Source organism: Ovis aries, chromosome 17 (genome assembly GCF_016772045.2).
Source record: "Ovis aries strain OAR_USU_Benz2616 breed Rambouillet chromosome 17, ARS-UI_Ramb_v3.0, whole genome shotgun sequence".
Lineage (NCBI taxonomy): Eukaryota > Metazoa > Chordata > Mammalia > Artiodactyla > Bovidae > Ovis > Ovis aries.
The window spans coordinates 24,000,531-24,013,605 of record NC_056070.1 but is presented as its reverse complement, the minus strand read 5'-3'; the positions used below and the strand labels follow the sequence as shown (position 1 = coordinate 24,013,605).

Below are 13,075 nucleotides of genomic sequence, written 5' to 3'. Positions count from 1 at the left end.
TCTGACATTGCCTCAAGATATACTAATGAAATTTTAACTGGTGTTTACAGTTAATTTGTGGTGTTGCTGAACTTTCAGTCTTTACTTAGTGTTTTCTAAAGCTTCCAGACAGTCTATACTGAAATTACAAGACATTCCTCTTAGAATTCTTGAGAATTATTCCTCAAAATAGCATTTTTATTAAGTATCAACAACATTTGTGAATAAGTAAAAATCTTGTTAAAATCAGCATTTTATTTGTTTTAAACAAAAATGGAATTGCCTCCATTTTGAAATTTAATGATTTATTTTTCTGGCAAAGTGAAAATTGTGATTTCGGGGCTCTTATTAATAATAGATATACATAGGTGCACAACGACACATTAATCTATAGACATGGATTTGATACTTGTGTGTGTATAATATATGTTTGTGCAAGTATGCATTTCTGTAAATAGATATGGATTTGTCTCTTCTTTCTTGTCTCTTCTGTGTTGGCCTATAATAACATTTTACTCTAAAATTAGGATATCTAAATGGCAATTCAGTTCAGTTCAGTCACTCAGTCATGTCTGACTCTTTGCGACACCATGAATGACAGCACGCCAGGCCTCCCTGTCCATCACCAACTCCCGGAGTTCACTCAAACTTGCGTCCATCGAGTAGGTGATGCCATCCAGCCATCTCATCCTCTGTCGTTCCCTTCTCCTCCCAACCCCAATCCCTCCCAGCATCAGGGTCTTTTCCAATGAGTCAACTCTTCGCATGAGGTGGCCAAAGTACTGGAGTTTCAGCTTTAGTATCACTCCTTCCAATGAACACCCAGGACTGATCTTTAGAATGGACTGGTTGGATCTCCTTGCAGTCCAACAGAGGTGCAAGAGTCTTCTCCAACACCACAATTCAAAAGCATCAATTCTTCAGCGCTCAGCCTTCTTCACAGTCCAACTCTCACATCCATACATGACCACTGGAAAAACCATAGCCTTGACTTGATGGAATTTTGTTGGCAAAGGAATGTCTCTGCTTTTGAATATGCTATCTATGTGGTCATAATTTTCCTTTCAAGGAGTAAGCGTCTTTTAATTTCATGGCTGCAGTCACCATCTGCAGTGATTTTGAAGCCCCCCCAAATAAAGTCTGACACTGTTTCCACTGTTTTCCCATCTATTTCCCATGAAGTGATGGGACCAGATGCCATGATCTTCGTTTTCTGAACGTTGAGCTTTAAGTCAACTTTTTTACTCTCCTCTTTCACTTTCATCAAGAGGCTTTTACTTCCTCTTCACTTTCTGCCATAAGGGTGGTGCCATCTGCATATCTAAGGTTATGGATATTTCTCTCAGCAATCTTGATTCCAGCTTGTGCTTCTTCCAGCCCAGTGTTTCTCATGATGTACTCTGCATATTAGCTTATCTAAATCTAACTTAAATAACCAGACTTTGTTCTATAGATGAGGGATCAGTATTTGTATATAAAATTTTGGGCTTAAATTAAGGCTTAGATGTTTACTATATCACACCTTTCCCAAAATACATTGTTAAAAAATTAATGAGAAGAAATAAATGAATCAGTTTTTTTTTCTTTTTGATTCAAGTGAAAAAGTTAAAAACTAATAGTGTGTTAATCTCCTTTACTTACACCTCATTTTATTGATTAAAAGGTATGAAAACTGGCACTAAAGTTTTATTGATTAATATTGAAGCAAGCAGATGTATATTAAAGACAAAATTTCTTCTGGATATTTTATGTTAATAATCACCAAAAAGATGTAACAGAATTAACTATAGTCCTTTGAAATGTACTGATCATTTTCTCTATACAACAGAAATACTTTAAAAAAGTTTTTAAATTCATAAAAATGTGATTTTAATAATAATAAAATATTTTGCACATTTTCAAATACATATTTATATTGTTTTTAAAATGTTATCCATTTTTATGATTATTCCAAGCCCAAAAAACAGACTTTTTAATATATGTCATTGTATTATATAGTATGTATGACACACTAATATTTAAATAATATTTAGATAATAAAGTCATTTGTCCATATTTTCATCAGGTCTCAATTGACTTAAGTTTTATCAAGATTACCTGAATATGTTACATTGCTTATGAGAGAATACACAGTATTTTAAATGATATTTTAGAGGCAAATTAAAAAGAAATTTATTTTTCATTGTTATTAGTATATGTTCTGTGATACTTTTAAAGTACTAAAATTTGAAGGTTGTCTCAAGATAATATTCCTTATTAGATCGATTTTTACTACCTTTCTTGGCATGTAGTACAACTGGGTTCATCTTTCCTTCTACTATAAATTCTTGCCTTAATATGTTCATCTTTTTTTAATGTGTCTAATATATATCTGGATCCTACTACCTGGATCAGTTAGACTATTAAAACTAGACTATACGAAACTTACTTTGACTCTTTGTTGTTGTGTAACGAAGTGTGCCAAAGTTTAGTGCTTTAAAACAGCTACCATTATATTAAATTTCACATTTTGGAGGGTTGAGAATTTGGACAGATTTCAGCCTCATGATTCTTCTGCTTAAAGTTACATTGCCTAGAGTCCGTGGTATTCAGTTGACATCTGCACTGGTCTGAAAGATCCAACTGAGCTTCACTCTCATGCCTGGTGCCTTGGTGGAAAGACTAGGAACTGAGCTTAACTAGCATTCTTCCCTTCTCCACACATCTTAGGGCCTCATGATCTCCTTCACAGAATGGGTGACTATTTATATATGGTGGTTCTTTGAGACTAATTCTGACACTGCCATGATGCTACTTCTGCCATATGAATCAAAGCAGTTCCAGGTCAGTCCAAATTCAAAAGAAGGGGGAAGAGACTCACTCCTCTATGAGAAGCAGGAGAAAAAATCCTTTACCATTGTTATTCTTCCACAGCAACATTGCCAAACTGATATCTTACATTATTCAACTTGTTAAGTCTCATTTCTATGTACTGCAATATTTGGCTTAGGAAAATAATCAATATGTATCATAGTTTCTATTATAATTTAGCAATAAAATTATATATATAGATCTGAAATTGAGGCCCTGAACAATAGAAAATATATGATACAATTTCATGAAGATGTTGATAATTAATCAGATTGCCTTTAATAATTATAAAATAATAATTGCTATTATTTTAGGATAATAGAAAAAAAACAGGCAATGTGTTAAGTGCTTTTTTTAAAGTTATGTAATTATCCAAGAAGGGGTCTATTATCATTCTTGATTTATAGATAAAGAAACTGAGGCAGAATTATTGAGACAAATTTCTTAAATTTAGAAAGCTAGTAAGATGTATACCTGGGATTCAAATCTCATCGGTCTAGGCCTAAAGTCTGTACTACTTCCTTTTTACTTATTCTTTCAAGATATAATGATTCCAAACTATTTCCACATAAAGACGTATAAAAGCTGTCAATTGTAAAGAGGTTACAAGGATTTTACAATCTCCCAAATGGCTAGTAATATGTAGCAATATCAGCAATCTATTCTCAGTTTCATTCCCTTTTAGATTATTTTGGGTTTGTTCTGTTTTTAAAAACACCCAGATAGGTCCCTATGGGACCTTATGAATTAATCAGTTGTATGGCTATTTAGAGGGCTTCCCTGATGGCTCAGAGGTTAAAGTGTCTGCCTCCAATGCAGGAGTCCCAGGTTCAATCCCTGGGTCGGGGAGATGCCCTGGAGAAGGAAATGGTAACCCACTCCAGTATTCTTACAGTCCACGGGGTCGCAAAGAGTCGGACATGACTGAGCAACTTCACTCACTTGCTCACTCATTCATGGCTATTTAGAATTAAAATAATTCATAGTAAATTTAGAAATTGTTATATGTGGACAGTTTTAACTGGATGGATTTGTCACACATTTTATTGCTTATCATTTTACTCACATTGTTCAATGAGTCTAATTTTACTAGTACTCTATTATTACTATTACAACAAAAATATATTTTGAAACTGTCTTCTAAGAGTATACTTTAATTATAAATTCCTCTAGAAGCTAATTTCTCATTGTTTATAGAAATATATGACATAAATGAAAACACTGCTATTTAGAGAAAGTTAATTTCCTTATGTATGTTATAGTTTGAGTAAATATAAAAATAATTTTTAAAATTCTCAATCAGAGATGATATTTAATCTCTTTCAGAAATTAAAAACTGCTTCTGGTTAGATATAAACATCTGGGATCCAAAGACATACAATGAACTTGAAGTCATTCTCTATTCTTTTTCTTACAAAATTGTTTTGACATTTGGAAAATAATCTAAGCAGAAAGTAAAAGCACAGGAATTCAATCAAGTCAATGATTAGTAAAATAAAAGCATAAGTATTCAGTCAAATCAGTGATTAATATTCATCCAAGCCATTACAGAAGTAATTCCAGACCATCAGAATGTGAATTCCCATAATTTGTATGAGGCACTTATTCTGAAATAACTCAGATATACAGTTTGTTTTAGAGGAATTATGCTTATGGTTGAAAATCTTAAATAGGACTCTTCTAACTTGTGTCAAGGGAAAAGAAAGGAATATATTAAGGATCCTTCTCTGAACATTCACAGAACACGCTAGCATGATAAAGTCCTTATAAGACATGTTGTTTAGAAATCTTTAAATGTTATTTAATCCAACATCTCCCAACCTCATTTTCTAAAAATTCTCTAAAAATCTCCCCATGCCTTAATCTGTAACAAACACTTCAGGAAATGCAACTTAAAATATAATTTCTGTAAATATTTCAGGCCCTTATTGTAGAAAGTATATTTGAGAATAGTACAGCTATAGTTTTAGAGGGATTATTTACTTTCTTTAAATGTCTAGCAAGTTGCTTGGTTAAAAATACAAGTCAAATGGTACTCCAAATAAAATCTAGAAGAAACAGATGAAATAATTTATAAAACATATAATATCTTTAACATATTGAATATGAATATTGATTGAATGATATAATTTATCTACTATACCCAAATATTATCATTTAAATGTGAAATCAATATAATGTGGTTTTAATGACATATTTACAAATTTTTACCAGATATCTGGTATTTATTTTTATACCTACAGCACATCAAATTGGAAAAGCCATATATCAAGGTTTTCATAGCCAGTTTTGGCTAGTGACTACCCAATCGGGCAGCCAAGCGCTACTTCATGAAGTTATCTATTTTATTTACACATGTCTAAATTTTAATTTCACAACTTCTCCCACAATCACATTTATTTGTTTTGATAAGTTTAAAGTTATATACTTCACTATATTTATATTACTATAAATACACTATAAAATATAAATATATTTATACTTGTAAATAAATGTATAGTTAGAAAATGCCTCATGCAAAGAGTACAGTTTTATGATATTTAACCAACATTTGCAGGCAGGTAAACCAAACCACAATGAATATAAAAATTGTTTATCACCCTAAAAACTTCTTTTGTGTATCCTTTCAGTTACCTTCCTCCCAGAGTCCAGACAACCACCGATATGTCTTCTGTCACTAAAGATTAATATGCCTGATGCAGAGTTATAGATACATGAAATTATGTATTATATATTCTTTCTTTCTAGCTTAATTTGCTCAGCCTAATGCTTTATGAGATTCCCTCCAAACTACATGTAGCAACATTATAATGCTGAATAATCTTTCAGTGTATGAAAATATCACAATTCGTTTACCTGCTATTAAACATTTGTGTTGTATACAGGTTTAGGCTATCATGAATAAACCTACTAAAGACCTTCTTGTTCTAGTCTTTTTGTGGACGTACATTTTTATTTCTTTGGGAAAAATATATTGGCATGGTATTTCTGGAACATGTTGCATTTTTCAAAGTGGAATCTGTTCTCTAAAGTGGTTGAACCATTTTATAAAACAAAGAGTCATGTATTATTCTAGTTGTTCCATATCCCTGGCATCTCTTGATATGATCAGCCTTTATAACTTTAGCTGTTCTATTGGGTTTATTGGGGAAGGCAGTGGCACCCTACTCCCAGGGACGGGGGAGCCTTGTGGGCTGCCGTCTATGCGGTCACACAGAGTCAGATACGACTGAAGCGACTGAGCAGCATTGGGTTTATAGTGGTAATCCACAGTGATTAAAGATGTTAATGATCCCTTAATTTATTTATTAATCATTTAATGTCTGGTTTTGGGATATATCTGTTCAGATAGCTTGTCCATTTTCTTAACTGGGCTGTTCCTTTATAATTTCTAGATATAAGTTTCTTACCAAATATATATATGTATATTGCTAATATTTTCCCCCAGTTTCTGGTTTGTTTTTTATGTGCCTAATGCTAACTGCTCTCTCTCAGAAACTAGAAATTCGATGCAGTTCCATTTATGAATTTTTTTCATATTATGTGCTTTTTGTGTTCTAAGAAATCTATGGACTCTTAGAAACTGTTCTAAAGCATCATTTTCTTATGTATTTTCTTCTATGTCTTACATTTTTAGGCTTATATGTTCAGGCCTAAAATAAATTTTAAATTAATTTCTGACTTTGTTGTGAGGTACAAATTTAGATTTTCTTTTTCCCAAATGTATATACAGTTGCATTAGAAACTTAAAACGTCCCAGGTGGCACAGTGGTAAATAATCCACCTGCCAAAGCAAAAGACACAAGAGTCACAAGTTTAATCCCTGAGTGGGGAAGTTCCTTTGGAATCTGAAATGGCAACCCACTCTAGTATTCTTGCCTGGAAAATTCCATGGACAGGAGACCCTGACAAGCTACAGTCCACTGGGTCACTAACAGTCAGACACGACTGAGTTACTGAGCTCACACACACACACATATTAGCACCTTGCTATTGTCCTAGGTAACTGAAACTTTGTTAATTAATTTTTCTGTCTTTTTTTTTCAGTTTAATTATCTGTGTGCTTCAATTCAGGCACTATAGACTGAACTGTGTCTCCTCAAATCTCATCTATTGAAGCTCTAACCTTCAGTGTGACTGAATTTTGAGACAGAGCCTATATAGAGATAATTAAGGTTAAACGAGGCCATAAGGGTGGGGTCCTGATTAGAATCACTGTCCTTTTAAGAAGAAACACCAGAGAGTTCCTTAACTCTCTCTCCATGTAAGCACAGAAGAAAGACAGTCTGAGGACAATAGCAAGAAGTAGCTGCCTATAAGCCAGAAAGAGGGCTCTCACCAGAACCTGCCTGTGCGGGCGCCCTGATCTCTCATTTCTGGCCTCCATAACTATGGGAAAATAAATTTTAGTTGTCTAAGCCACCCAGTCTATAGTATACTGTTATGGCAGTTTGAACTGACTAACACAGGTATTCTCGATAGTTATTTCTTGGCATTTACTACTATTTTGACCTTCAGTACCATATCAGCTGCTAACCTCACCCAGTGGATAATATATATATTAATTTAGATGCATTTTTTATCTCTAGAAGTTCCATCTGTTTCTTATCTATATATCTTCTACTTTTTTATATTATGCTTTCCTCTAAAATCTAGACTATTCAAGATTTTTCTTATGTGGTTCACAATTCTACTTCTCTGCATGTTTAGTGATTGTTTTGTTAGATCCAAGACATTGCATCTGCCATGTTTTTGAGTGTTCATATTTTGTTAACTTTCTTTAAAGAGTATTGATGTTTGCTCTGGGAGGCAGTTAAGTTATATTGCGAGGCTTTAAAAATTGTTTTTTGTTAGGGTAGGAATGGAGTGCTCTTCTCTCAAGGGTTAATATAGTCTTACTATTCAGTTGTGACTCTTTGAGGTTTCTACTGATTGTACAAGAGTTAAACAAGGTTTCTTTACTCTCTCTGGGTAAAATTTGAACAACTTCTATCTCTATGTGTGGCCTGGGAATTAGTCCAGTTCAGTTCAGTTCAGTCGCTCAGTTGTGGCCAACTGTTTGTTACCCCATAGACTGCAGCATGCCAGGCTTCCCTGTCCATCACCAACTCCTGGAACTTACTCAAACTCATGTCTACTGAGTCAGTGATGCCATCCAACCATCTCATCCTCTGTCGTCCCCTTCTCCCCCTGCCTTTAATCATTCCCAGCATCAAAGTCTTTTCAAATGAGTCAGTCCTTTGCATCAGGTGACCAAAGTATTGGAGTTTCAGCTTCAGCATCGGTCCCTCCAATGAATATTCAGGACTGATTTCCTTTAGGATGGACTGGTTGGATCTCCTTGCAGTCCATGGGACTCTCAAGAGTCTTATCTAACACCATAGTTCAAAAGCATTCTTGCAGTTGGTTTTGCTTGGCTTTGGGAGAGTCACCATATGTAGATACAGATTAATGTTCCGCCAAGAAAAAAAAAAAAAAAGAGGACCATTGTATGCATTTTTTCCAAACTCCCTTTTTTCTGATAATCTACCCTGTAAATTATATCAGCCTTAGTCTCTCAAACTCCAGTGTGTCCCTTCAATTGACCCCAGGTTCTGCTTTGCTTCTCTCTCTTACACAGTAATCCAGAACTTATGTCCCCTTCATACAAAAAGGCAGAGCAATTGTGGAACTCACCTCATTCTCTCATGAACCATAATGCTGTAATTTCCATCACTGCAATTAGTGAAAACACTGTTTCATATATTTGTCCAGATTTCTAGCTGTTTGCATGGCAAGACAAACTGCATGCCAGCTATCACTTTATAGGATTTGCAATAAATACTGATTAAGAGAAGTTATAAATATATTCACTTCTGGGCTGTTTTGTTTTGTTTTAAAACAAACCAAAATCTGTTTTGTTTCAAAAATAGGGATTAACAGTGGATGGAAATGAAAAAAAAAAAAAAAGCATGAACATGAGAGAAAGAATTTTTCTGTAAGGCAAGAGAGTTGTGCAGGGACTACATATCTAAGAGGTGGATAGTTAAGAAGAAGTATTTTAAAATAATGAAATAAGGATTAAAAAACAGGTGGCTTATGCATAGGCATTAAGCACTTAATTTTTTTTTTCCCAACATCCCACTAAAAAAAAACATGGTCAGGCTCCCCTGGTGGCTCATACAGTAAAAATATGTTACAAGAATATAAAAAGTACAAAGGTCTATTGGAGAGAAGGGAAAAGCAAAGGTTTCAATGAATTTTTTTTTTTTGAATTATACAAAGCAGGAGAATCATTAACTAACTTAAAGAGTAAGGAAGTGTTTAACACAGAAACATTTTGAGAAGAATAGCTGCAAACAACTGAATTCATTTATCCTGTTGAATCTCAGAGAAACTTAGCATTTGAAGAGACCATTTCAAAGATAACAAAATCATTGAGATAAATGTTATATTAATTTGTCATTTTTGTTATAGAAAATAAATTTAATTATACTTGGGAAACTTCTATAAAAATTATTTTACTTCTTAAAGTTATATGCAAAATTCTCACTTGTATGAAGAGCTTGACTTTAAACGTTGCTAAAGCTGGTTCACATATTTTCATTACCCCCTAACCTGAACATACATAAACTAAGAGAAAACTCATATACTTACTGCTGTTTTGAAAGGTGTGTGGATGAGTAACAAAATATTTTCTTGTTATGTTCTTTAATATTGTTAAGTTAACGTTTACTTGTTTTCTTTTTATACCATATACAATTTCATTTCTTAGAGGACATTAAGGTAGTGTGATATTTGAATAAATAATTATATTTCCAATCAATTAGAAATATGAATATCACTTTATGATTGTTTTATACTGATCTTAATAAATGGCTTGGCTACCTCTGGATAAATAATGTGTCTTTGACTAAGCATCTATCAAATGACATAGAACCAGATAGCACTGTAAACTTGCAAAAGGAGGAGGAGTTGAATATAATTAAACATGAATATTGTGCAATGTAGCAATGTAGCAATATAAGATGACTACATAAGATTTAGGATTTCTTTCATTAGTAATTTAAAAATATCTCATGGACATTATAAAACATATCCTGCCACACTAATGGCAGAAAGAGGAACTAAAGAGCCTCTTGATGAGGGTGCAAGAGGAGAGTGAACAAGCTGGTTTAAAACTCAACATTCAGAAAACTAAGATCATGTCATTCAGTACCACCACTGCATGGCAAATAGCTGGGTAAAAATGTAAACAGTGACAGACTTTATTTTCTTGGCCTCCCAAATCACTGTGGACAGTGACTGCAGCCATGAAATTAAAAGACACTTGCTTTTTGGAAGAAAAGTTATGACAAACCTAGACAGCGTATTAAAAAGGAAAGACATCGCTTTGCTGACAAAGGTCCATCTAGTCCAAGCTATGGTTTTTCCAGTAGTCATGTATGGATGTGAGAGATGGACCATAAAGAAGCCTGAGCACCAAAGAATTGATGCTTTGGAACTATGGTGCTGGAGAAGACTCTTGAGAGTCCCTTGGACAGCAAGGAGATCAAACCAGTCAATCCTAAAGGAAATCAACCCTGACTATTCATTGGAAGCACTGATGCTGAAGCTGAATTTCCAACACTTCAGATACCTGATGCAAAGAGCCAACTCATTGGAAAAGATTCTGATGCTGGGAAGACTGAGGATAGGAGGAAAAGGGGGCAACAGAGGATATGATGGTTGGATGACATCACCTACTCAATGGATATGAGTTTGAGCAAATTCTATGAGATAGTGAAGGACAGGTTAGCCTGGTGTACTGCAGTTCATAGGATGCAAAGAGGTGAACATGATTTAACCACTGAACAACAACAACAATCTGGGGGAGAAGAATTAATATCATAAAATATTTAATGGCTATAATTGCATCCACAACAAAAGACATCTAATTGTTCTTATTTGGTCCTTCACACGAGCAACAACAAGATTTCATGAATTAATCACTTCAGGCTTATTAAAAAGTATTATAAAACTCCAGCCTTTATAAAAATATTGACTTCTAACTCATCATCAAAAAAAGGAATATGAAAGCAAATAGTTGTTAACTTTAAAAACCTAGATATTACATTCTCTTCTGAGATGTAGTCAGAAATACTGATCAGAGGAACTGTTCCATAGGTTGATAATTTGTCCTTAATGATAGATGATTATAGCTATAACCAGCAGAACCCACTCCCTTCCCCTCTAACCCCCTAGAAAGGATCTGAAAAATATTTCTGTAGCTGCTATAAAACTGTTCACTTATAGGAACAAGAAAGTTCTAATACAATGCTGTTCTCACAGTAATGGATGAAACAATGCAACGAATAGAACTTCTGGTGTTTATAGTAATAAAATCCCTTGGACAGGGTCCAAAATCCATTTGCCTAATACTGAATTGTATGTTCCTAATGCTGTTATAGTGGCATTTCAGTTTATTCTGGAAGAACAGATGCCCACTGTTTCAGTTTTGCAGATTTTCACAGGAGATTGGCTATGTCTACTCACTAAATGACAGAATAATTTAGAAAATATCTTTGGCCATAATTTCCTCATTTAAATTGATTAAGAGTGTAATCTATGTAGTAACAATCAGAGCTATGTATAATCCAGTCTTTCCAAACTGTATTGTCAGCTGATGAAGAAACTGAATTTGACTAAAAGTCAAAACCAGAATTACAGTATTTTATGCAACCACATATGCCAACAATTAATTTTCATTAATTTTGATACCATGTTGAAATATAGATGTTAAAATAAGGCATTTAAACTGCCATATTTCTTTTTAAATCTGTCAAATTCTTTTCAAAACATCAGTGTTCAAAATAATGTTTTTATAATTCAATTGTGATATGTTCTGATTTAAGTACCAAAAAGCTATATATAGTTAACTTTCATGTATCCATCAGTGATACATAGATACAATATATATATATACAAAGTTTCTGCTAGTAATTAAAGAATTTGATTCTACTCCAAAAAGGCACAGATCTGTTGGAAGTATCAGTAGCCCATGGTGACACTGCATTTATTGCTCGAAAATGTAAAAATAGTGCAAAACTGATAATTACAAATTCAATTCCATTCAATTTCAATTGTGTTCTTGATGCTATTTATCAAGCCTATCATTAATTTGTTTTTGGTTCCCTAGCTAATTCACCACATGGGATTTTCTCTCTTCCCTTTCCAATGCCTACAAAATTTAAAGTAGAAGAAAGATTATACAATTTGATATCAGAAAATCAATTTGAAAGTAAAATTTCATTAGCTGCGTTGATTTAAGTCATAGCACTGTGTCTCTCTGTTCTCATTCATAAGTAAAAATAGTAGCTGTGTGTACCTGCCAAGTTGCTTCAGTCATGTCTGAATCTTGAAGACTATGGGCTGTAGCCCTCCAGTTTCCTCTGAGCATGGGGATTCTCCAGGCAAGAATACTGGAGTGGGTTGCTGTGCCCTTCTCCAATGGATTTTCCCAACCCAGGGATTGAACGCACAGTCTCTTACATTACATCTCCTGCACTGGCATGTGGGTTCTTTACCACTAGCCACCTGGGAAGCCCAAAATAGTACCTCACAACAACTCTGGAAAAAAGAATGTGAACATGAACACTGAAGTTTTATGGGCAGCCTGTTGTGAATAAATTACTGTTTAAGACTAAGACACATTGTGTAAGAAGTGGTTCTCAAAGTGGTTCTCAAAGTTTTGTCCTGGAAGGAATAACATCAGAATAACAGAGAACTTGTTAGAAATATGAAGCAATTAAATCCCACTCCAGATTTACTAAATCAGAAACTCCAGGGATAGAGCCTAGGAATCTGTTTTAACAAGCCCTGCAGGTAATTCTTGTGCTTAGTTAAGTTTGAGAAACAGCAGTATAATGAATTCTACTTGTCTTTCCACTTGGCATCAGTCTTCCTGCTATAGTCTTTAGGGAATCCCTTGTAAATTGTATTTAATGATTTGTCAAAGGGTCACTGATAAAGACACAGGTCTTTCACACATGGCTTAATGACATGCATTATTAAAAATATAATATGTAATAAACATCTCCAGACATGACTTTAAACATAATTATATAAGGTACAATATAACTCATGTAGATACCTATTTTGAAATTAGTTTTAAAATTCATGTAACTATAGTAAGAGGAAATCATCATACATCACATTTAGAATTAGAATTAGAAACTAACACTATTTGCTCCAATTTTTATTTCTGTTTATATATGCTCAAATTCTA

The 13,075-nt window shown here is 33.8% G+C and overlaps 1 non-coding gene across 1 annotated transcript; it reads left to right on the top strand.

Annotated features, from left to right (window-relative positions):
* Positions 1-3,606: 3,606 nt before the first annotated feature.
* Positions 3,607-3,679, top strand: TRNAW-CCA (transfer RNA tryptophan (anticodon CCA)). The gene has a single exon. It is a non-coding gene; the product is annotated as a tRNA-Trp (tRNA).
* Positions 3,680-13,075: the final 9,396 nt, after the last annotated feature.